General features: G+C 41.7%; 1 protein-coding gene across 3 annotated transcripts in view; it reads right to left on the reverse strand.

Annotated features, from left to right (window-relative positions):
* Positions 1–25609, reverse strand: part of NACC2 (NACC family member 2) — a 132598-nt gene extending 106989 nt beyond the window's left edge. For all 3 annotated transcript variants that reach the window (XM_027869407.1, XM_027869403.1, XM_027869404.1), the window contains exon 1: positions 25384–25609. The gene's annotated coding sequence lies outside the window, so the exon portion shown is untranslated. The remainder of the gene's footprint in view (positions 1–25383) is intronic.
* Between the last annotated feature and the right edge of the window lie 797 nt (positions 25610–26406).

Consider the following 26406-nt stretch of genomic DNA (forward strand, 5'->3'; position numbering starts at 1 on the left):
AGAACAGCCCCCGGCCTCAAGGAGCTTATATAAGAATGTAGGGGCAGCTAGGTGGCTCAGTGGATAGAGCACTGGCCCTGGAGTCAGGAGGACCTGAGTTCAAATCCAGCCTCAGATACATAACAATCATTAGCTATGTGACTCTGGGCAAGTCACTTAACCCCAATTCCCTCACCAAAAAAAAAAAATGTACAAAAGAATCTGAGAACAGAAAGCACTCATAACTAATAACAATTACATTCAAGTAATTCTCATAGAAAGTGGCATGAGTTGAGTCTTGAATCAAAGGGAGAATTCTAAGAGGCAGAGTTATAAGGAGGACTCCCTCATACATTCTTAATATTCAGGGCAGCCTAAGGAAAGGCATGGAGACAGAAGATGCATGGGATGAGTGAGTATGCCATTTTGGCTGTGACAGGATATATGAAGGGTACTCATATACAACAACCCTGCAAAGGTAGGCTAGAACCAGACTGAGAAGGGCTTTAAATGCCAAACTGAGGCAGTATAGTGGGGGGGGGGCCCCCGCAGGGAGATGGTAAAAGTTCTTAAGGACATGGTCTTTGAGGGCCCTTCCAAGGGTGATATTATGAATCTCTAACACGGAATACCTTAAGAAGGTGACAAGGAGGATTTTGATGCATCGAAAACAAATTTGAGAAGAGTGAAGCTAGGAATCTCTCCAATCCCAAATGCCTAGAGAAGAACTCTTGGCTCAATATAGGGGAAAGAACACTTGTCAAAGATTCAAGAGCACTAGGTGTGAACCTTACCTCTACCAGTAAATATATATAGCAACTTGAAGGTCACTGAGAACTTTGTATTTTATTAGTGTTTTATTTTTCCCAATTACATGTATAGTTTTCAACATTCATTTTTGTAAAATTTTGAGTTCCAAATTTTTCTCCCTCCCTTACATCCCTTTCCCCCTCCCCAAAACAGCAAGCAATCTGATACAGGTTATACATGTACAATCATGTTAAACATATTTCCACATTAGTCATGTTGTGAAAGAACAAAATCAGAATCAGAACAATAGGGAAAAACCACGAGAAAGAAAAAACAAAAAAAAGTGAAAATAGCATGCTTCCATCTGCATTCAGACTCCATAGTTCTTTCTCTGGATGTGGTTAGCCTTTGTCTTTTGGAATTATCTTGGATCATTCATTATATTGCTGAGAAGAGCTAAGTTTATCATAGTTAATCATTGCACAATGTTGCTGTTGCTATGTACAATGTTCTGGTTCTGCTCACTTCACTCAGCATCAGTTCATGTAAGTCTTTCCAGGTTTTTCTGAAATGTGCCTACTCATCAGTTCTTATAGTACAATAGTATTCAACTGCATTCATATACCACAACTTGCTCAGCCATTTGAGGGGACAATTTTAGCTGAATGAGGAGACTGGAAGCCAGATTGTAGATATAAGCTCAGTGAGATTATATCAGTGTGGGCCAGAGCAATCAGGAAACACATTGGAATAAGAGGGACTGGTGCTGGGCTTTTGACAAGTAGAGTAGGATTTGGAGAGGGAAGCACAGTGAAAAAGCACTGGAGAGGCAAGCAGTATGGTAGAATGGAAAGAATGCTGGATTTGAAGTCAGATGACAGGTGTGAATCCCAGCTCTGACACTATTGCTGATATCGTTTTTTCAGTCTTGTGCAACTCTTCATGACCCCAGTTGGGGTTTTCTTGACAGAGATACTGGAGTGGTTTGTCATTCCCTTCTCCAGCTCATTATACAGATGAGGAAACTGAAGCAAACAGGGTTAAAGGACTTGCCCAGGGTCACACAGCTAGTCAGTGTCTGAGGCCAGATAGATCTGAACTCAGGAATATGAGTTCCTGAGTCCAGGCCTTGCAGTCTATTTACTGTGCCTCCTAGTTGTCCTGACACAATTTCCTACATGTTATTGTGAAAGAGTTTAATTTCTCTTTGCCTCAGTTTCCTCCTCTATAAATGAGTGAGGTGTACTAGATGTCTTTCTGGATCCCATCAACTCTTGTGATCCTAAGGCCTTTGAGGAAGGCATGTGTTGGGTACAAACCATGCTACAGAGGCTGATGTGATATTCCCCTTTCTGGTGAGTCTCCTCCACTTCCAGATTGAAATGCTGATTTTTTTTTTTCTTTTGAATAAGAGATTATCTAGGCAAGGCTAGGCAGCATGGGCTTGCAGGAATTTGGAATTAGAAGACTTGTGTTTAATCCCTCAGTGACTAGTTACTTACTGTATACCACCTTTGTGACTTTGAGCAATTTACCTTACAGCTTTCTTAGAGGGGGCTGGACTAGATGATCAGTCAATCTAAAAGCACCTATTAAGCATGTACTTACTGAAGTTCCTTCTAGCTCCAAATCTTAGGGTTACATGAAGTCCTTCATTTTACAGAAGGAAACTATATCCCCTCTAGACTAGTTACTGAATGCAGATGGAAGCATACTATTTTCACTTGTTTTTTTGGTTTTTTTTTCTTTCTCATGCTTTTCCCCTTTTGTTCTGATTCTTCTTTCACAACATGACTAATGTGGAAATATGTTTAAAATGATTGTACACGTATAACCTGTACCAGATTGCTTGCTGTCTTGGGGAGGGGGAAAGGAATGTAAGGGAGGGAAAAAAATTTGGAACTCAAAATTTTACAAAAATCAACGATGAAAACTATACATGTAATTGGGGAAAAAAAATACTATTGAGGAAAAAAAACTGTCCCCTCCAAAGTTCTCAGTGACCTTCAAATTGCCATATGTAATGACCCTTTCTCTGTTTTAATCCTTCTTGACCTCTCTGCAATCTCTGACATTATAGATCACTTCCTTATCTTAGATATTCTTTTCTTTCTAGGTTTCCAAGAAGCTGCTCTCTCCTGGTTCCCCTGCTACCTTTCAGGTCTCTCTTCAGTCTTTTTTGCTGGTCCTTCAACTACATCTCATGCCCACCAACTGTGAGCATCTCCTCAAGACTCTACCCTCAGCCTTCTTCTCTTTTTGTTTTATACTGTCTTACTTGATGATCTCTTCAGCTCCCATGGGTTCAAATATCATATCTATAGGTATTCCAAGATTTAAATATCCAGCCCTGGTCTTTCTCCAGAGATAAAGTCCTGCATCACCAGCTACTACCTGTTGGACATCTTAAAAAATGGATTATCTCATAGGCATATCAAATGCAACACATCATCATCTTTCCCCTCAAACCCTTCCCTCTTCCAAATTTCTCTTAATTAAGTCAAGGAACTACCATCTAATTATCCTGGCTCACAAGCTCTGTGACATCCTCAACTTCTCATTCTCATTCATTCTACATATCCAGTACACTGCCAAAATCTCCTTTCTCCTTACACATCTTTGATATTATACATACTCTTTTCTCCACTCGAATGACCACGGCCTAGTTAAGGCACTTAACCTCTCACCATATTACTACAATGGCCTTCTTCTCTCCCAGGTCCCTTTCCACTCCAAACCATTCTCCACTCAGTTATCAAGATGCTTTTTCTCAACTGTAGGTACAGTCATGCCACCTCCCCCTCCCTCTACTCAATGAATTCTAGTGTTCACTATTACCTTTGCCGCCAGGAAAAATAGAAATTCTTCTGTTCATCATTTAAAGCCCTTCATAATTTGATCCTTCATGTCTTCTTACATCTCTTACCTTTTACTGTCCTCTACATATTCAATGATCCACCTACATAGGTCTACCTTCTCAAACATAACATTCCATGCAGTGACTGTCCCTCATTCTGGGAATACTAGATTTTCCCTGGCTCTCTTGAGGATTCATCTCAAGTCCTACTTTCCACAGAGGCCTTTTTTTTTTTGTGAGGGCAATTAGGGTTAAGTGACTTGCCCAGGGTCACACAGCTAGTGAGTGTTACGTATCTAAGGCCGGATTTGAACTCTGGTCCTCTTGACTCCGGGGCTGGTGCACAATCCACTGTGCCACCTCGCTGTACCCACAGAGGCCTTTCTTGGTCCCACTCTCCCCTTCCCCTCCACCAGTTGACAGTGCCTTGTCTCTCATACTACCCTCTATCTATGAAATATCATAATAACAGTAATACAGCTACTAATACTTATCATGGCTAGCATTTATTATAGTAATTTAAGGTTAGCAAAGTACTTTAGTCTCCTTTGAACCTTACAACAACCCTGGGAGGTAGGTGCTATTATCTCCATTTTCAGATGAGTAAACTGAAGCAAAGAAATCAAGGGTCTTGGCCAGAGTCACACAGCTAGTTAACTATCTGGGGGTAGGATTTGAACTCAGTTTTCTCGACCCCAAGTCTACTACTCTACAAACCTTACCACCTAGCTGCACTATCTTTGTGTATTATGTTTGTCTTTTGTATATACCTAATTATTTACATAGGCAGGCATTATTTTTGCCTTTCTTTGTATGCTCATCGTTTAGCACCCTGCGTGGCACACAGCTAAGTACTTAAAAAATGATTGTAGACTGCCTGTCCTACCTTAGAGCTTCAGTACTTAATCTGTCTATACTGCCTTGTGTTATTCTCTTACTATTTCTAACATTTGTTTACCCTAACTGGACTGAAAACAGAAGACAAGGGATTGTGACTACCACTTCTTAATTTCACCAATAGTACAGGACTAGACATACTCATTTGATCCTCACAATAATCCTATGAGGTAGATGGATGATACTTCACATCTTATAGATAAGGAAACTGAGGTATAAAGAGATTTAACTTGCACAGGGTCATATAGCTAACACGTATCTAGCCCAAGTCAGGATTCAAACTCAGGTCTTACTGACAAGTTCCACAATCTACCCAATATACCATACCACCTAGCACCCCTAAGATTGTGTTTGGGAAACAGCAGGAAGTGACCTCCCACATAGCTAGGAGAGCTTAGTCTTCTGCTTTTATGCAAATATAGCATCTAGCATGTTCCAAAGCAATGAAGACCACAAAAGTGAGTAGAATCCCTTTCAGAGCTTTCCCAAGGGACCTAGACAAACCATCACACTCCTACCACTGTGTTTAACAAGCTAAATTCATGCCTAAAGTCCCAAGCAAGTTTCCCACTGTGCTTTCTACCCACTAAAACAACGGTAAAACTATACAGTGGAGGAGGATCTAAGGAGAACAAGTCTGTGTTAATGCCTTGGAAGTGTCAAAGTCAGCTTAATCTGTCCCCCTTTTCCTCCACCTCTGAGCTGGATCCCCAGTCTTTCCCTCCAAAGGCAGTAAGTACTTCCTGATCTAAACCTTTCCTCTTGTCCCATTACCATATGCCTCTTAATCCTTCACATGGGGGATCTTCTGATCTATGTATATAGCACTTTACAATTTACTAAGAAGCTCCCAAAGGTCGGCAGCAAGACAGGTATTATATTCATTTTAAAGATGAAGAAGCAGAGACTCCCAGATGGAGTGACCAGCTCAGGCGACATAAGTAGCAGAGCCAAAACTCTACTGCTCTAGCCACCTGGGAAGGCTTGTTCCATTCACCATGCTATCTCATTGTATCTTGGGTTCCATGCCACATACCTACTAACCAACCACTTCAGTCTTCCTAGGGACTATGGTGTTGTGTGAGAAAGCAACATAAACACTTCTTAAGTGGCTCAGATTTTAAAGACAGGTAATCCTCCTACCCAAAGGTGGCAACCCTTCCCAGATAGGCTAATAGAGAGATTTCACTAGTTTCTTTCTGGTAAACTTTCTCCATTCTCCTAGCTTGGAAAAGGTAGGCCAGCCAGCCTTCGATTGCCTCCCACTTGCAATTCTTCGCACATGGACTCTTTTTTTCTCCTCTAGTTTGCTGCTGAAAATTATGCAGGCTCCAGATTTCCAAGGAGGCAAACATCTGGTGCCCCCTTCCTAAATCAATATACTCCTCAAAGAGCCCTGATTAATACAAATTGCTGGCTTCAAAGCAAAGCTAAGATTCCCCCGTCCCTAACCCTCCCCAACTTTGCCAAACAATAAACTGATCTGGACACTGGAGCCCGGATTACTAGAGAGATGTCACCAGGAGGCAGGCGCTCTTTCCTCACCCTAGTGACCATATATAGTCACTTTTATGCAGTTCCTCCGCCTGCCCATCCACCCACCCTCCTTCCCCCGTGGCATTTGCTTCCCAAGCACACTGGCAGTATTTGGGCAGGTTGCCACCAACCAATAGTAGCACTCTGTCCATTTTAATGCATTCTGCTCCCCTTTTCCAGGGCCTGGCTACAGATTTTAAAGTATTTCCGGGGGGGGGGGGGGAGAAAAGAGGGAATGATTCATTTAAAGAGACACAACACAGACCTGGGTTCTTCTTCCAGATCCCACCTATTTGAAAATGATGAAAAAATACCAGCCTAGTACTCTCTTGGGACTTTGAAACAAGTTCTTAAAAAAAAACATGTGCCCATTCACTGAATCTGAAAACTGGCTCATTATTTTAGGCTATTTGGTGGGAATAACAGTGATTTCAGACCCAGAAAACCCCACTTTTGTGGTACTGATGTATGCAATCAAGAAGAGATAAGGGGAAATTAATGTTGAGGACAGGGAGAGGAATTACATTGGCTAAGGTTTCCATTTGAGTGTTAACTCAAACCGAATACATTTATACACAAGAAATAATACAGATTTCACCTATTTGAAAACACATCTTCAGTTTTAAACACTCTTTCAGCTCAGTCTGATTTCCATGATATTGGCTCCACTAATCAACCCAGAATCCATTCCTTTTTCAGAAGCAGTTTCTACAGGCTTGTTTTCATCTATGGAAATCCAGGAGGTCGTTCCCATTTCGGGATTCCTCCAACAAAAGCCATGCAATTCAAACCAGTTGTCGTCCCGTTTCCCCCCCCACACACACACACACATTCTCCCCACAGGGGACCAAATTACTTTTCTCCTAAAGTTCATGTCCCTGAACAACAAGAGTTGTCTACTTTCAAACAGCATCTGTGGAGAAATACAGCCTGGGCAATGACGTCCACATGGTGCCTCCACCCTTCACGGGTTTGCTTAAATAACATTTGTTGGGGTTGGTTGTTTTTTTTTTCTTTCTTTTCTTTTCTTCTTTTTTTTTAACTGAACTTTAAAAAAAGAGAAGGGAAAAAAAGGAACTTGCTAATGAATCTCAGTTCCTAACAAATGAGCAATTGCAGTTGACACGATGAATTATGCCCGAAGCAAGCTGGGAAACATATTTTGCAAATGATCTCATCTAGAGGCAAGCCTGGTACAACACTTGATTTGCTAAAAAAGACACAAAGGTTGTCACAATTCCTGTCACTTTGTGAATAAGGTCAAGTAAAGATGCCTGCAAACCTCACCCTCCAGTGCATGGTTAACCTATGTTTTTCCCCCTAGCCATCCTGAGAGCCAGATCCCAAGGAAGAGTTTTGATCCTTCAGTCAAACCTGGTTAATGGTTCTCTAACTCCAAAAGGGGTGGGGGGTGGGGGGGGGGAACTGAATGTAGCAGCCAAAGGCAGAAAAGGATGCTCATTTATATTTACAAAGTACTGGGGGCTGGTTCGTTGGTATAAACCAATCAACCTTGAGGGGCAACAGACTAGGAGACAGAAAAGTCACCTCAAACCTAAAGGAAGGAAACAAGCATTTATAGTAAGTGGCACACAGTAGGAAAATTAAGTAGCATGATAAGTAAGCTATATGTGCCAGGCACTGGTAGTAAGTGCTTTACAAATAGCACTCTGATCCTCACAAAAATCCTGGGAAGTAGTGCTATTTTACAATTGAGGAAACTGAGGCAGACAAAGGTTAAATGATTTGCCCAGAGTCATCACAGTTACTAAATGAATAAGGCAAGACTTGAATTCAGGTCTTCCAGACTCCAGGCCAGCTGCTGCCTTCAATAACCTATCACAGGTAATGCCATTGCTAAGAAGCTACGCCAGGGTAGGTGAATGGTAAGAAGATAGTGTTACAAAGGCCAAAATCTTAGATATGATCTACATATAGACCAACTATTGGCTTTAGTGATAGTCTGTGTTCTCTGTTCTCATCTTACAAATGTGTGCTGATGGTCACAAGGGAGCCAGGTAGAGTTTAGATGACTCTGTGCAGCCTACAACTCAGAAGATATTTTTCCCCTCATAGCTGATCAGGTGTGGCATCTTCCCATATAAGAAGGGCATCACATTCAGCATATGCCATTACATCAAGGAAGAGTTGAGAAATCACAACAAACTATTCCCAAAGGGCCTGATTCAAACATGACTCACAATTGAACATACCTGTCAGAGAAACCATAGTCCAACACGTACTGCCCCAAGAGTCTCTGTAAACAAGCCCAAGAAGACCACGTTTAGTACAGTTCTCAGGAGCTGAATAAACAGGGAGGGAAGGTATACCGGGGTACTCATTGGTTGAGTCCATGACAGTCCATTTGCTTTTTTAGTGCTTAACCCACTTGGAACCTGCAGGCACCAAGAACTTCTATCACGACTCTTCCATCTCACCTTAAACTGGGTAGCAATCAGCACTATTCCCATATACAACTGTGGATCATCTATGGATATACAAGACAAGGAATATCTTAATCAGAGAAATCGACAGCTAAACTGAAAATTCTATCATCCCCAACTATTTCATCAAGACATCTTTATGGAGTGACTATTACGTACAATTGACCTATGTTAGGAACTAGGCATGTGCCCCTGGAAAGGAAAAGGGACTTCAATTTACAGTAAGATGTAAATGACTGATCATAAAATCTTAGCACTGGCTAGGTAGGAAGAGGCAGGACTAGAACCCTAGGTGTCATGACTCCAAGTTCAAAGGTTTAGAGAAGGGAGAGCAATCCATGTGGACTGGAACAAGCGGAGGATAAAAAAACCTTTTTTCTTTGGGTAACATGATCTAGCCCATAAAAGGTAGTAAACTTTAAGGTTTTCTACTGGACTATATCATGTTCTTGAAAAAACAGGTCACAATCTGCTAACTGTTTTATTCATAGAGAATGGTGAAGAAACAGCAAATCTGACTTTTGGATTTATACTCCCCTCCTTTTATTCTCCCCCTACCCATTCAACGTGCTAGTAAAAAAATAAAATGGCTGAAGGGTGTGGTGGTGGGGAAAAAAAATCCACAAATGTAGCAAATAAAAACTCCAGGGTCAAAGATATCTAGCAATAAATAAATAAATAAGTGATTTTGAAAGGTTTTTTTTAAGGGAGGGGCAGCTAGGTGGTACAGTGGATAGAGCACTGGCCCTGGAGTCAGGAGGACCTGAGTTCAAATCAGACCTCAGATACATAACACTCACTAGCTGTGTGACCCTGGGCAATTCACTTAACCCCATTGCCTAGCAAAAATTAAAAAAGAAAAGAAAGATATCTAGCAAAAGAGCCCAAAACATCATACTAATTCTTTATAATAAAGGCTAGCATTTATGGAGAACTTTAAGGTTTGCAAAGAAAGTGCTTTACAAATAGTATCCCATTTTATTCTTACAAACCCTCGAAAGGTAGACGCTATTCTCATTTCACAGGTGGGGAAAGTGAGGCAAATAGAGGTTAAGTGACTTGCTCAGGGTCACACGGCTATTTAGTGTCTAAAGTGAATTTGAACTCAGGTCTTTCTGATTAGGTTCAGCCCTTTATTCACTGTGCCACCTAGCTGCCAATGGGCAAGGGTACAGTTGATTAACCAACCTAAAGAGGCACCTGCCACCTATACCTGGGAGAAAAAGTAGTGCAACATATAATTGTATAAAACATTAATAGAATGGGAGTTGGGGTGGGGCAGAGATTTGCTACATAGCTTCAGGATAGGGATTGAGATTGGAGGCTACATGAATTTTTTTCAGGAGCAATTCGGATTGTGCTCTCCAGCCATAGAAAGTTATTTCATTACTGCAAACACCTTTAGAGATAATAAACTTAAGTACTTCACCTTTTATTTTCCCATCTTGATGTATAAGGGAGCATAACTGTCATGGCAGATGTGCAACACCTTTGACTCCTCACCCTCAGTTATCATTCACACTGCATTAGCATCCTGACAAGTTATCCAGTTCCACTCCAGTTTTCTCTGTGGCCTTGGGAAGCCTTTTGCCCTCCCCTCTAACCCTCCCCCCTTCCCCCAGAAAGTGTGTGTATAGTGGAACCACAAACATCAAATGAAAAAAAAAACCACAAATTTTTGTAAAGTAGGGTGGCCTTTCCCAAGTTACTGTTTCCCTTCCTGGTGTGTAGCAGTGTCTTGGGTTCTCTCTACCAACCCTGGCCAATTTCTAACCAAAACAGGAAGGGAAAAAGGTGGTGCTAACCATAGTAGAAAGAAGAGGAATGACTAAGAAATATACTGAGCACCTATGGGGGTTTAGGTGGATGGAAAGACAGAACAATATATGGGAAAAGGCTCAAAGTATCATGAAGAGTACCCAGATTCATCACAGACCCTCAAAGTTTGGGAAATACTGCCTTAGACTTCTTAACATTGTATAACTGACTCAAGTCTCCAGAACCCTCCCACATCTACTGTTTGGATGAGTGAAGGATATTGTGACCTGTTTTTTCAAGAACATGATACAGTCCAGTAGAAAATCTTAAAGTTTACTACCTTTTATGGGCTAGACCATGGTACCCAAAGAAAAAGGTTTTTTTATCCTCCACTTGTTCCAATCCACATGGGTTGCTCTCCCTTCTCCAAATTACTACAACACCAAGAGCCTATAAACTATAAATCACTTTTAATACTGCAATGTATTCTTTTCTAATAGTTCTAAGCACAGGTATGGATATCTTCAGTCTGATCTCCTCAAAGGGTGGTTTCTTTCCCTATTTTTCCCAGAATGTCTATTCCATGGTGGGGCACACATTCAATACTTGACAAATTTAACATCCCTCTCAATTTCTTGAAGAACTTAATCAATATTAACTATATAGAACTGCTAGAAGCAAGGAAAAGAGATCAGTTGACCTCCTGAGCTGATGGTTTCTTTTCAGTCATATGAAAGGACACTACAAGAACATAGTTTTCCCAGGCTTGGCCCCCAAAGAAAAGTTGGACAAATGTACCATTCTCCCAAAGGCATCAGAAAGACCAAAAACACTGTAGTTTGCCGGGAGTAGGAAGCCCCTACTCAGATATTTGCTTCCTTCCTAGGATGCCATGGAGATGGCCTGTATCTCACACTTATCCATCTTCAATTTCAACCTGGGCAGGAAGGGGAGAAGAGGAAGGACATTATGAGTGGAATAACTATGTTAGCTATATGGTTGTGTTCGTTGATTTTGGTGAACTGAGCTGGGCCTGACAAACCAGTCCCCTGGTAGTTTAGGTTTCATAATGAAAGACAATGAGACTCATAGGCCATTCAAGAATTAACAAAAAAGATTTCCTTAGCCATAGCAGGAGAATGTTATTCATCAAGGGTAGGCGTTAGCAACACCTCTAGTTGATTCACCTGAGTGAAGCTCCCTTGACTTAGTAATCCATAATGATCTCTTAGCTGAGGATCACAAGGAGTCTAGATCTAGATCTCTCTGGATGCTTGGTACTCAAGCAATGAAGAGATGTCAAATGTCTAAGTCTTTATTCCTCTAAACCAACCACGTCTTGAGAAAGGTTTCAATACCTTTAAAAAAAAAAATCAGCTTACCTTGCATGAGAGAGGGGACTAGGATATTGCTCCTACCACAACTACTTCCCCCCTCCTTTTTTTTTCAATATTTGTTAGAAGATAACCGGTTGGGGATGTGAAAGAGGACAGACATATTCAGAAATGAAGGTTAATGTAAAAACAAAAGTGATCAATAAAATCAGGTTTTTAAATATACATATATATATATAAATATACACATACAAACACATACACACACACACACAGAGAAAGACAGAGACAGAGACAGAGAGAGTAAGTGAGTGAAAGAGTGAGTGTGTTCCCAAAGATCTTTAGGGCTTTTAGTCTTGCAGGGGTAGGCGGTGGGAGGAATTTCGCTTTTGTTTTGGCAGAACGGGCAATAGGGGGAGACAGTACTGGTTATCTAGGTTCAATGAATCTAATGGCTTCCCAATCCACAGTAGAAGAACAAATGAAACATTTTACTCAGGTTCCTTCAGCAAGGAAAATCATTCAAACAGATGAACAAAGGGTACTGTGCCCTCTACATGGTACCTAGTCGCTAGAATTCAAGAGAGGGAGGAAAGGGAAAAAGAGGAGAGGAGGAAAAAGGAGATACACATACATAGACATCAGCTTAGGGACAGAAATCTAGCCACAGAGTGAGTAACTCTATGCCATCAACTAATTAAGCATCAATTGAGGAATCTTCAGAGTGTTCAAAAGTGTGCAAGTCCTGATCACTATGAGTACCAAAAGGAATACACTATTTGCACTGTTCTCAAAAAGTTAAAGTGACCAGAACATTAATTAGAAAACAATACAAGATATCACATTATTCAATTTAATAAGTATTTACTAAGCCCCTACTAAGTGTAATGCATTACTGTAGGCACTGGGGACACAAAGCTAGATGCCATACAGAACCTACAGCCTGGGTCTCAAGTAATTTACAATCTAAAAAGGGGAAGGGGAAGGACAATTAACCAAATTAAAATACAAAGAAGCATGAGATGAGTACATAGTAGCAACACAGGCAAATTGTTGAATTTAAGCAGGGCCTAGATGATTGTCAGCTGGGGAAAATGGGGCACATAAATTGTAAAAGGATGTCAGACAAGGCTTCAAGGAGGCGGCAGAACCTGAGTTGGGCCCTGGAGGAAAGGAGGTGCATCACCAAAAAATGACATCTGAGGGAGAGGAGGTGAGGGGAATGGGGGACAGATCATCAAAAAAAGTCAAATCAACAAGCATTTATTAAATGCTTTCCATGTGCCAGGGACTGTGTACTGGGAACACAAATACCACAAGTAAGAAATAGGAGAAAACAACATATAAAAGAAAATTGAAAAGTAGAAATTGGTCAGGCCCCAAGAAAGTATCCATGGTGGAGAAAATCTGGAGAGGTATGAAGACACGGCTGGCTTTGGCACTTTTCTTAAAATGGAGGCTCTGGGAGAAACCAACCAATCAGAGGAAGGGCCAGAAAAGCAGACTAAACTTCCAACGAGAGAAGGCCAAGGGTGGAGTAACTATGAAAGGGAAGAGTATGAGATAAGACTAGTTAAATTGGAGCCAGATTATAGACGACCTGCTGAAGTTTTTGATTAGAGTGAAATTATCACAGGGGTACATTGTTGTGCAGGAATATAAAAGCTACATACAGGAAGGAGAAAGGCCAGTTAGAAAGCTTTTATAATAGTCTCCAGGGAAAGAGATGATTGTCTGAGCCATGGCAGCCATGGGAGCAGACAGGACGGCTAAAAGAGCTAAGAGAAGTAGTAACAATAAGACTCGTTAAACAGATTTAGATGTACAGGGTGAGAAGAAAGGAAAAGAATACAACACTACAAGCCTGGCACCATGGGCCATCAATAGAAATACTAATGTTTGGAAAGGGGGGAGGAGGATAAAAGAAAATCAGTTAATGAGAGTCTCAAAAGCAATGGGCACATCCACAGGGATCCTCACCCAAAGGCAAATGGAAATAGAGGACTGGAGCTCTAGGCAGAGGTTGTAGGTATAAAAGATTTGGGAGTCATCTGCACAAGCGAAGAAGTCATTGGAGTAGATAAAGGACAAAAAGAGAAAACAGGACAGAACCTTGAAGAAAATTCATGTTTAAGAAAGAAGATGAGGAGCTGGCAGACCCTGAGAAGGAACAAAAAGCTAAGCAGAAAGAGAATCAAAAGACAGTATAAGTGGTACAGCAAGACAGGGGAAGAAAGGATATTAGAAGTGCTTGGTCCACAGTGTCAAATGCAAGAAGGATAAGGAATAAATTAAGACTATTAGATTTAGCAAAAGGGTTATCATGAGTGATCTGCTCACCTAGCAAAGCACATTGATTGCACATGGGAGTCACTAAATGTTTCTCAAAAGAATCATTGAGGATGAGGTTGGGTGGTAGGTCTGCAAAGGGATAAAAATACTGTGGGATGAAGAAGGGGAAGGCAAGCCAATCAACGGTTCTTGTACCTTTCGTCATCTCTTAATTTCAACTCATCAATTATTATATGCCCATTATGTGTACCTCACCATTCTAAGTACTGGGTAAAGTACAATGATGAAACGACAGTTCCTGTCCTCAAGGAACAAGGATAAAACACATATAATATACAAAAAATATATAAGGTAGTATATCATAAGGGCAAAAGATGTCTAGACACAATACTTTAACATAAGAATAGATTTTGAACTGGGAGGAGACCTTAGAGCTATTTTAGTCCAATCTCCTCCTTTTACAGAGAGTAAAAAGAGGAAGTGTCCTGCTCAAGTTTACAAAACTGGTTACTGACAAGGCCAGGATAAGAAGTCAAGTTGTTTGACTTACATGATTTTTCCCATCAATAAACTGGGGCAAAGAAACCCTTCAAACAAGGCAATTTTATATAAACCAGTGGAATACGTTATTTACCATAGTCATCAGAGACACCCAGCAGAACAAGAGGTTTGAAATCTGGCTTAATGATTTGATGAACACGTGCTTTTTTGTTCTAGTTTCAACTCAGGGTGGGCTCCCAAAAGACTGTTAAGGGAACACACTGCTCATGTATGAATCTAGGATACAGAGCACAAAGACAGGAGGTGCCACTTGCACTGAAGGAATGCATCACAGCACCATCCCATGCTTTAATAAGATGCCATCTTTCAGCAATCCAAAATCTCCTGAGGAGGCAGATTACAAATATTCACTCTAAAAAATAACCTAGAATGTGCAAAGTTTGTTGTGCTGGATTTTTTGGGGGGAGAGTGGGGAGACTTGGGGTAGGGCTTATATTATATTACCAACTGCTGATGGACAGGTAAGTCCAAGAGTCCCAGAACTATCAGTGCATTGCCAAGGACAACACTTCTTCATTCCCCCACAACCCAAGTCCATCACCCAGGAACAATGCCCTCAATACTGAGAAAAGTTAATCAACATCAGAAATGAATATGGTTTTTAATCATTGGACATTATAATAATAACTACCATTTATATAAAGCTTTTATGGTTTGAAAAACATACATGTTATCTCATTTGATCATCTGATCCATTATAGAAGATGCAGCACCATCTGCTCTGCCCCTGCACCTTCAGGACCACAGGACCTTCCTATCTTAAGCTAAAATCTATTGTATGCATTATCCTGCCTACTGGAATGTGAGCTCCTTGACAGCAGGGACAATGCTGCTTTTCTATCTGTATCCTTGGCGCTTATAGCAGTGCTTTGTACAGTGAGAAATTAATAAATGCTTTTTAAATCTATACATATATTTATTCTGTCTCATTTAAACAAAGTCCACCTTTAGGAACATAAATGGACTGTGGGATTTTTTTTAAACCATTACAATGAACTTGCACTCCAGGGACGCGATAAACATTTATTAAACACCTATTGGACTTTGCCTACAGGAGCTTAGGCATACACGCAGATTAACTACAATACAAAATAAGGAAACAAATGCATCACAAAGGCATAAAACAAAGTGCCTTAAGATATGAAAAAAGAAAGGCTATTACCAATTGTCTAGGAGTGGGAAGTCTTCATGGATGAGGCTTCATAATTCATTAGATTCTCAAGGATGGGAAGGAAGACAGGGGAAAAGGATATTCAAGGAATGGAAAGAATGATCAAAGGCATGGAAACAAAGAATGTGGGATATACAAGAGAGATATAGTTCATTTTGGCTGTAACAAATTGTATAAAAAATGTTGTTCAGTCATTTCAGTCATGTTCCATTCTTGGTGACCCCAATTGAGGTTTTCTTGGCAAATTGTCATTTCCTTCTCCAGCTTATTTTTCAGATGAGGAAACTAAGACAAACACGGTGAAATGATTTGCCCAGGGTCACACACTAGTGTCTGAGGCCAGATTTGAACTCAGGAAGACTCATCTTCCTGACTCCAAACCTGTGCCACTTAGCTGCCTGTAAAGTATAGGAAACAGTTACAGGATTTAGACAAGAGGGGATCTTAGAGATTCTCTATTCCAGAGTCACAAACTAGTGGCCCACAAAACTCCATAGTGTGGCCGAAGCCAAATTAAAATGTAATTGAGAATTGTTTATCAAAATAAATATAAATGCAACATAGATAATGTGCATTTCTATTTAAATTTGACATTGCTCCAGCCCAAAGCTTTCAGCTTTTCATTTTAAAGATTAGGAAATTGAGGGAATAAAGTGACAGTGGCAGGCCCAAGGTCACCCAAGAAGCAGCAGATGAAATCTGAACGGCCTTCCAAATCCAAATCCACCAAGTACAAATCCGTCAACAAACATTTATTAAGCACCTATTGTTCACCGGGCACTGTGTTAAGCATTGGAGAGACAAAAAAAAGACAAAATAAAAAACCAGTCCTTGCTCTCAAGGAGCTCAGTCTAAGGGAGGAAAACAACCTACCAACAACTATATACAAATAAGATGCACAGTGTAAATTGGAGAGAATCATCAGAGGGGAGACACCACCATTATGGGAGGACTGGGAAAGGCTTCTTGTAAAAGCTATCATCCACAGGACTTGGCATCCGATTAGATATTGGGGAGGAGAGGAAGTGAAGAATGCAGAACAATACTGGTCATGCACTGAGTATACAGGTTACAGCAAGGTAGAATAGCACCAGAATTTTATAATGCTTTCAATGGAAATGGAATGCAGTATAAAAGAGAACATTAGTCCAGAGGCATCTAGGAATTCAAATCCTACCCAAGAAACTTGGACAAGTCACTTAACCTGTCTGCCTCATTCCCTTATCTGCAATGGGGATGATAGTAGCATCTACCTCCTAAGGTAGGTGGATAAGGTAAGGTTAGGTGAGGATAAAATGAGGTAATATGGCACTATATAGATATAAATATGGCACTATATAGAATGCTAGCTATTATGAGTAGTGGTAAATCCAGATCTGGTTTTGAATCTTTATTGAGATATTAATTCTCTGTGTAACTTCTCAAGTGAATTCACTAAACCTCTTGAGTCTCAGTTTCCTCATCTGTAAAAAAGAGACAGTAATACCTATATTTCACAGGGTTATGAAGATCAAATAAGGTCTGGTATGTAAAACACTTTGTAAAACTTGAGGGAGGTCTATATAAATTTCAGCTATTATTAGAGTCCCAGGGGAAAAAAATGTGGAGCTTTACAGCAGGGAGCCATCAGATGATATTAGAAATTCATGGCCACTGCATCCTACCCCACCCCCATTGCCATAGGCGGGAAAAATCTATTGGAATGAAGGCAGTGGTTCTGAAACAGAGCCAGGATACCTAGAGTCTCCAAAGCCAAATTGGCTTAACTCTCAGTAAAGAAAGGAAGGACAAGATTCACCTTCATGACCCTCCTCATTTAGTCACCAAGTTTTTGTATGTTCGATAAAACAAAAGTTTGGGGCAGCTAGGTGGTGCAGTGGATAGAGCACAGGCCATGGAGTCAGGAGGACCCGAGTTCAAATCTGGATTCAGATGAATGATACGCACTAGCTGTGTGACCTTGGGCAAGTCACTTAACCCGGATTGCCTCAACCCCCCCCCAAAAAAAACCTTTCCTCATGGATTCAGACTCCTAACTCCTAGGGACCTTTATAACATTGTCCTCTTGGGGCCTATTGACCCTCATTTCACATATATGAACCTCATGAGTCTAGAGTCCCAGAAGGGTGGTGAAAATGAATGTTGACCTTCAGGGAGGACCTGAGTTCAAAACCAGCCTCAGACACTTACTAGCTGTGTGACTGGTCAAGTTACTTAACCCTGATTGCCTCACAAAAAAAAAAAAGTACAATCAATAAAACAAAAGTTTTGTTTAGGTGATTTGGGATGTTTGGGATGGGAGTAGATGGTAGAAAGGGAGCTTGGCTGAAGTAACTACCCCTTAGCTGGAGTCAGGAAGACTAGATTTCATATCCAGCCTAGGACATTTAATAGCTGTGTAACCTTGGACAAGTCCTTTAATCTCTCCCTTCCTCAGTTTCCTCATTTGTAAAATGGGAACCATTAATAATGCCTACCTTCCAGCACAAGTCATGAGAATAAAAGTAGAAATTATTTGTAAAGCATTTTGCAAACCTTAAGGAGCTATATAAATGCTAACTATTATTATGTAACCTCTCCACTTTTATAATTCAGGTTCTTTAGATATAGGGAATGACAGTTTACAAGGACCATACGATAGTGCGGATATAGAATGACCTATTTTAGAACTAAAAGGAACTTTAAAACTATCTAATTCAATCCCTTAATTTGTAGATGGGGAAAGTGAAACCTAAAAAAGATAAAGGTCCAAGGGTCCCAGCTAGTGGTCAAGTTTGGGTTTGAACTCAGGTCTTCTTCTTGATTCCCTAGCCTGGGCTCTTACCATTCTGATAGCCTCCCACAGTGGAACTAAGGGGGAAATAATAAAGGATTATTCCTTTATTGAATTCTTTATAGTCCAGCAGCTAGGCTTTAAAAAGTTTTATTATACAGAACTCCTCTGGGTCATAAGGATTTTCAATTCAATTCAACCAATTCAAACATTTATTTAGTACCTGTTAAATATGCAGGCATTAAGCTCTAGCCTTGGAATACAAACACACAAAAGAAACAGTCCCTGCCCTCAAGGAGGTTATATTCAACAGGGGAGATTTTTACCTCTAAAAAAAAAAAAATAGGGGTGGGGGAATAGGAGATCCAGAACAAAAGCCTTTTATTATTAAAAGTAAGGAGCAAGGGCTGGAGCTACATAATTTAGATAAGCTCCATTCCCACCCCACAAGAATTTACAATCTAAAAGAGAGATAAAGAGATTTCCACAGATAGCTAAAACTCAGTATTGACATGATAAATACATTAAGGGGTTACAAAACAAAGTGTTTTGGAGGTTTGAAAGGGAAGTTTGTTTTGATTAGAAGATTTAAGGAAGGCTTAGAGGAAGAAGTGATGTTTGGGTGGAGTTTCAAAAAAAAATGGGGGAAAAAGTTGTTCTGACTGGAAATAATATAAGCAAAGAAACTGAAGAATGAGTGTAGACAAGTTTAGGTAGTGGGAGTAGATTAAGGGAAGTAGTAGATGAGAAGATAAAGCTGAGAAGGTGATGCTTCCCACAGGTGATACCAGAAGGGCTTTAAATGTCAGGCAGGAGTTTGGACTTTACTTGATAGGAAATAAGGGAGGCACAGATTTTTCGAGAAGAAAAGTAGCAAACCAGGTGAAGTAAGAGATTATTCTGGCAGCATGTGAAAGATCACAGCATCTATCATAGATTTAGAGTTAGAAAGAAATAACTGAAAGACTCAAGATGGGTGAGTGACTTGCCCCAGGGTCACATACTTGGTTATCAGAGGCAAGCTCCCCAGGAGACAGAGTGGAAGCAGGGAAGACCTGTCTTGTCTGGTGGCTATCTGTATCGGAGGAAGTAAAGGATAGCTGTATAGATGGATGGCAGTGAGGGACCATACTAGAATGGTGGCAGTGAGAATTGATGCAATCCTCCCTGTAGGAGGACACAGACACAAAAGAGGCTGCAGATAGGGAATCACGAGGACCTAGCAAATAAGGGACATGAGAGCTAAGAAAGCAGATAGAGTCACAAACATAAGTGGCTGGGACAAAAATGTTAAAGTGATATAGACAATAATAAATAACTACATAAGTTATGAATATACTGCTGAGTCAATATCTATTATGGGATAAGTTTTCCTCCTTTTCCAATTGTGGGTGTGTGATGCATTGTGCCATCCTTACTTTTTGCCCAGTCCCCTTTGTAACCATAATCCAAGCTAACGCAGGCTAAAAGGTTGGGGTCACCCTGTGACAAGGAAATAAAGCAAAGCTGACTGGTCCAAACCTGTTGCCTTTGGCCTCACTGATCACCAAATCAGTCACCACTAATTCCTATCTTAGAAACTAGGACTGTTTAAGGGGTATGTATATCAGAAGGTAAGGCTTAGGGTTGGGGGGGGAGGCAGAGATAATTTGTGGAGTAGAAAGTTGAATTACAAGGCTTTTTTGGGTAAGAAAACCTTGGTAGAATCTTTGATTATTTCTTACCATTCTGCCCCTTTGCAGGGGGGGGGCAATATTTTATTGGGGGTAAAGAGGCACAACACTTATTTGCAGTAACATTTCATGTCCCTTAATATATAAAATGTTAGAAAGATTTCATATATAAAACAACTTAATGGCAAATACCATGCTTTTCCTCCGCACCCAGTTCCCTAATGCCTGAAATGTCCCATTAACTCCACCTGTTGAATTCTTAGTCTTCCAACTCAAGTACCACCTTCTCCCAAGACCCTAGTTCTTCAAGTCAGCAATTACTCATTCTGCAGCTTTATTGGCACTTCATTTGCCTCTCATACACTTTCCAGGCATACTCCTGTCAGTCAATAAACATGTATCAAGTACCTACTAAGTGCCAGGCACTATGCTAAGTGCTAGAAATACAAATAAGAAAAAAGAAAATCAGTCCCTGACCTTAAGAAGCTTACAATTTAGTGGAAGACAACGCACAAAAGGCAAATGAGGCTGAAGGGAAGGTACCCCACCGGGGACATGATGAAAAAAAGAGTCAGAAGTCCCTAAATAGAGCAGCCAGGTGAAAAATAAGATGTTTTGAGCCAAGCTCCCACCTTAAATGGAGGTTTTAAGAGTTCATGAGTCTACCCTCCAATCAGAGGGACTGGTAGTTGTGATATGGAACCCAGGCAGATGGGACCTTGCAAAATACTTATGTGTTCTATAGTGGGGTGAGGGGGGGAAAAGGTTCTCTGCCCAGTAGTTATTTGTTCCCCCCTAAGAAATTCTTGCTCATGAGAGCAAGGACCAAATCTTACCTACACTTTTCTTCAGCCCTCCCCCTAAAAAGTCTGCACACAGCAGGCATTAAGTGAGTGCTCATTGAATTTAAATTAGTTTGGGCTAGGATAGGTTAAGGTCACTTCCACCCAAATCTGATACCAGTTGTTTGTTTCATCTTAAGGTTTAGGTATGCCTCCCTTAGCTTCTGCAACTTAAAAAACCCACAGTATCCAGTGGTACAAGCCAACTGGGTGACTAGATTTGGAATGTGTTTCTAGTGGTATCAGAGGGATGGAAACAAGGCACCAGGGTGGGTTCTTTACTCAGCTTCCTCCAAGAAGTCAATGACCTTGAGCCTATCAGGAAGCATCCCTATCACTGGAGTCCTCCAGGCTCCCAGAAAAAATGCCTTTGGTGTTCAGACTGCAGATAAAATCAGTCTATGAACCCACTTTGTTACAAGGGTAACAAAGTTCCATTGTTACTGTGTATTTAAAACCCCTCTGCAACATAGTATAGCATTTAAAACACCACAAGGCTGCCACTTCCTCTAATGTTTTCTTTCTGGTTGGCTTTAAGCAAATCACACCACAAAAGCCATCCCTTTTCCCCATTGTGCAATACATAACCCCATCCCCACCCCTCTCTCTCCTCCAAACCCACAGTCCCAAAAACCTATTGTCTAAATCTAAAATGACTGTTTACTCCTTTTTTCTGTGAACTTTACATGGGAACAAAGGACTAGGAAGGAATCTAGGAATATTGAATTTAGAGATTGAATGGACTTTAAAAGATAATAGGATCACAGATTGATTTAGAGGCCTTTGAATTCATTAGACCAATTCCCCTCATTTTATCTATGAAGAAACCAAGGCTCAGAAATAAAAATGACTTGTCCAAAGTCACAAGGGAGAAAAACTAGGAGGATTAGAAGTCAGTCCCTCCAGTTCCATATTCAGTGCTCTCTCCACTTTATCACAGAAATGAACTGAAGATTGAAATAATGAACAGGTACAAAAAGATTCCACCCGACATGAAACCTTATAACCCTAACACCAGGGACTTCGGAAGCCTGGGGGCAAATTAACATTCCCATAGCAAGAAAGCATGTTTTGTCCTCTACAACAGTGGTGTCAGATACAAATAAAAACTGGGGGCCTTTAAACCATACATAATGCCTGTGGGCTGCATATCAACTTGGTTTTTAAAATGTGATATAATCTATGTTTTATTGTACTTTAATTTTGTTAAATATTTCCTAATTACATTTTAATATGATTCAGGACTCAGGAATGTCTTGGGCTGTATGTTTGACACCCCTGCTCTATCACAGTCTCAAGTCACAAGACCAGGGTTTAAATCCTACCCCTGGTATATATTAATGAACTTCCTAATTTGTGTGGCCCTAATATTTGCGGCAGGCAGGTCAGTTAACCTCTTGAGACCCCCTTTTAAATCCTTGGATAGACTGGAGTATTTTGGTCCAGTCTGATTAGATCTCATGCCTTTCTAGTCTATCATTGTGGAATGAACTAGAGGGGTGGATTATTCATTTGAGGAACAAGCCACTGACCAGTTAATTAATTCTTCCCATGTCCACATGTCCACCCCCCTTCAGTTCTTCCCCATCCCCTGAGTTTTCATTTCTGTTGGATTCCTTGACAGTTTGCTCTTCTATACAAGTGTCTGTAACACTTAAATCAGAGTTGTAGTGAGGATCAAATGAAATGATACAAAGAATAGGATAGGGACTAGACCTGATTTAATTAGTGCTGGGAGTTTCTGGGGGAAGAACTTGCTCAACCATTGTCGGTTGGCACATTCTCTGTAACTTAGTCTTAAGAGAGTTACCTAAAGCAGCAGTTAAATGACTTGCTTAGGGTCACCCAGACAGCATAAGCCACCGGCATTGAACTGGCTCCAAAGTCAGCTCTCTTTTCACTATGGAAAAGCTGCTTCTCTTGATAATGATAAAAGTTGATGTTTATATATAGCTTTAAGGTTTGCAAAGCAATCAATATACATCATCTCAAAAAAGTATTAAGTACTATGTGTGTTTATTTTGTTATCATTGGCCATCAGCATGACTTCACCTTAGCCCAGGTCCAGCACCATAGAAGACTCTCTAAAACATTTATGCCAGCTCAGTTTAGGGGATTATCTAAAATAGCAGATAATTAAGCATTCAGTTACTACCACTACCCCTCCTCCCCTTCTCCATTGCCTTATAACATACACATTGATCATCTGTATTTATTTAATTTTTACATTTAAAATTTTTAATACAAACTGGGTGCATATTGGTTAGAAGTCAGTAATAGAATACCCACCACACAGATCTAGGAAAAAGTTGGCTGTGAGCTTTTAAAAAAATAAAAAATTTTAAAAAGGGAGACTTGTCATTTACATAAACTGTTTAAACTACTGCTCTACAATTAAGGTGTACATCCCTAACTTATTCTGTGACCAATGGGAAGAGTGACACTAAACACCAACCTCCCTTCCCCCCCTAAAAAAAATCAAACATGACCTTGGTCTTACTGGCCTGTCATCTAAGCTAGCTGCCCACCTAAGCCAATGCACAGCAGAGAGCTCAGCTGCAGGAATATGCAGTTATTAGCTGGGCTCGGTATGGCTTCCAAAGGCCACAGAAAGAGGTACAGCTCTGGCTAGAGAGGGAGGCTGCTCTGGACCTTATGTACAGGCCCCAGAATGGAGGTGTCCATTCTATCATCATCTCTGCACATTCCTCAGGGAAAGTGCTTAACACTCAGGGTTAGAACTTTTAGGACTCCCCCAGTCTGAAGACAAAGACATTTATAGGTGCACAATGGTAAGAGGAGAAGGGGAGGGATTCTTTCCAATCACTAGGCTCAGATCCCCAATCCCTGCAAGCTGCTTTTCTCCCAATGCCTCCTCTGCTGGAAAACATGCCAGCCGTCCTGGGCCTACTCAACTTAACATCCCACAAGCATCAGGACTTCCTAGGCAGATTCCAAAGGGTTTATTTGCAGATGCCTGTTCCCCACAGCCCAACTAGTGAAAGAAAACCCTAGGGCAGAGAACACAGATTCAATAAAGACAGTCCCAGATCCTGCAGCAGAGAAGGCAATAGCCTGCATCTGACAGGATTTGGTCTTCACTGCTGCCGGAATGCATCTGGCTTAAGTCCGGCCCTCACTGCGGGAATTGATGACTTTTTAAGAAGCACACCCCTAGACCAGTCATGCTCTCTCTCTCTCTCCCTCTCTCCCTTCCATAAACAAAAGACACTGTCAGACTTTAAACAAGTCCAGGAAACATTTAACAAGATGGGGACACCCTCTTCTACTTTCCCTTCTACTCTTTCGCCCCATCCCAGAGCAACATTTTAATGAAAAACAAGCCAATAATTCAGTCTTAGCTAGTCAGACATTGTCCTCAAGGGCATTTACTCCTTCCATCCTTAGCAAATGCAGGAACTATAGGTATTATTTAAACTTTCTCAAGAAATCCAAAAAGAATAAAAATACATAGAGAATAGGGAAGGTCTAGTCTGAAGGTGGATAACTGGTTAGCAGCAACAGTTTCCCCAACTGATTAAATCACCCCTCCCCCAGCCCATCTCGCAGTGATAAAGGGACTAGAAAAGCTGTGAGATCTAATCAGACTTGACTAGAATATTCAATGTCTGAGTAGTCAAAAATTTAAAAAAAGAAGGGGGGGAGATGATTCCAGGGAGCCAGGAGCCAACAGCAAACCCAGTAGGCTGTTTAATCCCCTGCAATAGTGCAGAGAGGAACTAAACCTGAATCACTCCCCCCCACTTCCCGCCCCTTCCCCTACTCTAGATAAGTTGTGCACAAACAGTGTAGTTTTCCACAATTTGAGAATAAAATTGCGAATGGACCTAGCTAAGTAGGGGTTTGTGGGAAGAGTGAGGCATACAATCATCCCCTAGGCATAGCAAGCAAGAGGCTAGAGGCTAAATAGGGGAAAGAAAAAACCCTTAGAGAAAAGGGGGCTAAAAACTAGAAACCCTCCACTTTCTGAGGAAACAGTTAAAGGGAGCACAAGTGGAGTGAGGAATGCATGAGCGTGTATGTGTGTGTGTGTTGGGGGGGTGTCATGCACAGCTGGAAGAGAAAAAGAATTCCCTTCCCAGGGCACATCTGGAGGGCATTCAGCCACCCCCCCTCCTCTCACACACACACCTTTACCACGGCACAGCTGGTGAAGGGGACAGACACCTCGTTCTCCCACTGCGGGAACACAGCTGGAAAGGGCCTGCGGGCGCTCACTCCTCCCGTCCACACCGTGGTTCTAGAGGGTCTAAGCCTATGGGAGCGGGGGATGGGGAAGGTGGGACAGCTGCGGTTGGGAAGGAATGTAAAGGAAGTGTCGGGACCCAGACTTCCCCACCATCGTAGTCCCTTCTCGGGGCACAGCTGGAACAGGAAAGGGGGTGGGAGCCCCCTCCAGATGTAAACAAGTTGATCTGTTCCCCCCCCTCCGCCCTTCCCCCACAGCTGGCCGCACTGACGCGAACGCACAGAAGTTGGTGGCCCCAGGTCTTACCTGCAGGCAGCTTTACGCACCCGGGACGCCAGCTCGGGGACTCCGGGGCCAGGGGCTTCACCGTGGCCTGCAGTGGCAGCCGCGTCCCCCCACCCCTAGCCTGGTCCTTTCCTTCCTCCGTCTCCCCTTCACTCCCCAGCGAGTCGGTCCCGGCCGCTGCGGCGGCGGCGGCGGCAGCAGGAAGTGATTTCCGCTGGCTCCCTCCTCACATGGACTTTCTCCGACCTCGCCCAGCACCGGCGGCTGCACCGCGGCGGGAGGAGGAGAGAAGAGGAGGGAGGTGGCCCGGGAGGAGGGTGATTTAAAGAGACAGTCCCGCGCCCGGCCCGCACCGCACCGCCTCCCAAACACACGCACGCACGCACGCACACTCACACAAACACACACACACTACAACTAATATTACATACACACGGACACCGCATTTTAGGATCCCCCCTTACCTCCAGGAGAGAAAAGAAGAAAGAACGGGGGGGGGGAGAGAGAGAGATAAGGGAGATGAGAGAGAAGAAAGCCAGGGAGAGCAGGAAATATTAAAAGAGAAAAGAAAAGAAAGGGAAAAGGAAGAGGAGAAATGAACAGGTGATACTTAGAAGGAGAAACCTGAAAAAGAGAAAGAAAGGTGGAAGAAGAATTTCCCGTCCCTCTGCTGGCCGATCCTAGGCCTTCTGCCCCAAGAGAGTTCTGCAAACCCCTTCTATATTGGCCATTCTCCTTCAGCATAGGGAAGGGAGAAAATGTTTAACCATCTCAAAAAGTGGATAATGGGGTTCATGGCTCTGGAAGGGTTTGCTCTTCCCCAAAGGCAGCCCACAATGCATTATTAGTTAATGTTTGCAAAGTACTCAGGAGATGGAAAGAGCTGAGTGTTATTACCAAATGCACCTGTACTGCTCCAAATGTGTATATCCCAAATTAAATGACAACATAGAAGGCTTTTGGCTGGGAACAGTCACTACCCATTGACATTTATGGTTGGCCATAAAAAATATCTATGTGGAAATGTACTTTTACTAATCACAG

Source organism: Vombatus ursinus, unplaced genomic scaffold (genome assembly GCF_900497805.2).
Source record: "Vombatus ursinus unplaced genomic scaffold, bare-nosed wombat genome assembly UNPS02014793.1, whole genome shotgun sequence".
Classification (NCBI taxonomy): Eukaryota; Metazoa; Chordata; class Mammalia; order Diprotodontia; family Vombatidae; genus Vombatus; species Vombatus ursinus.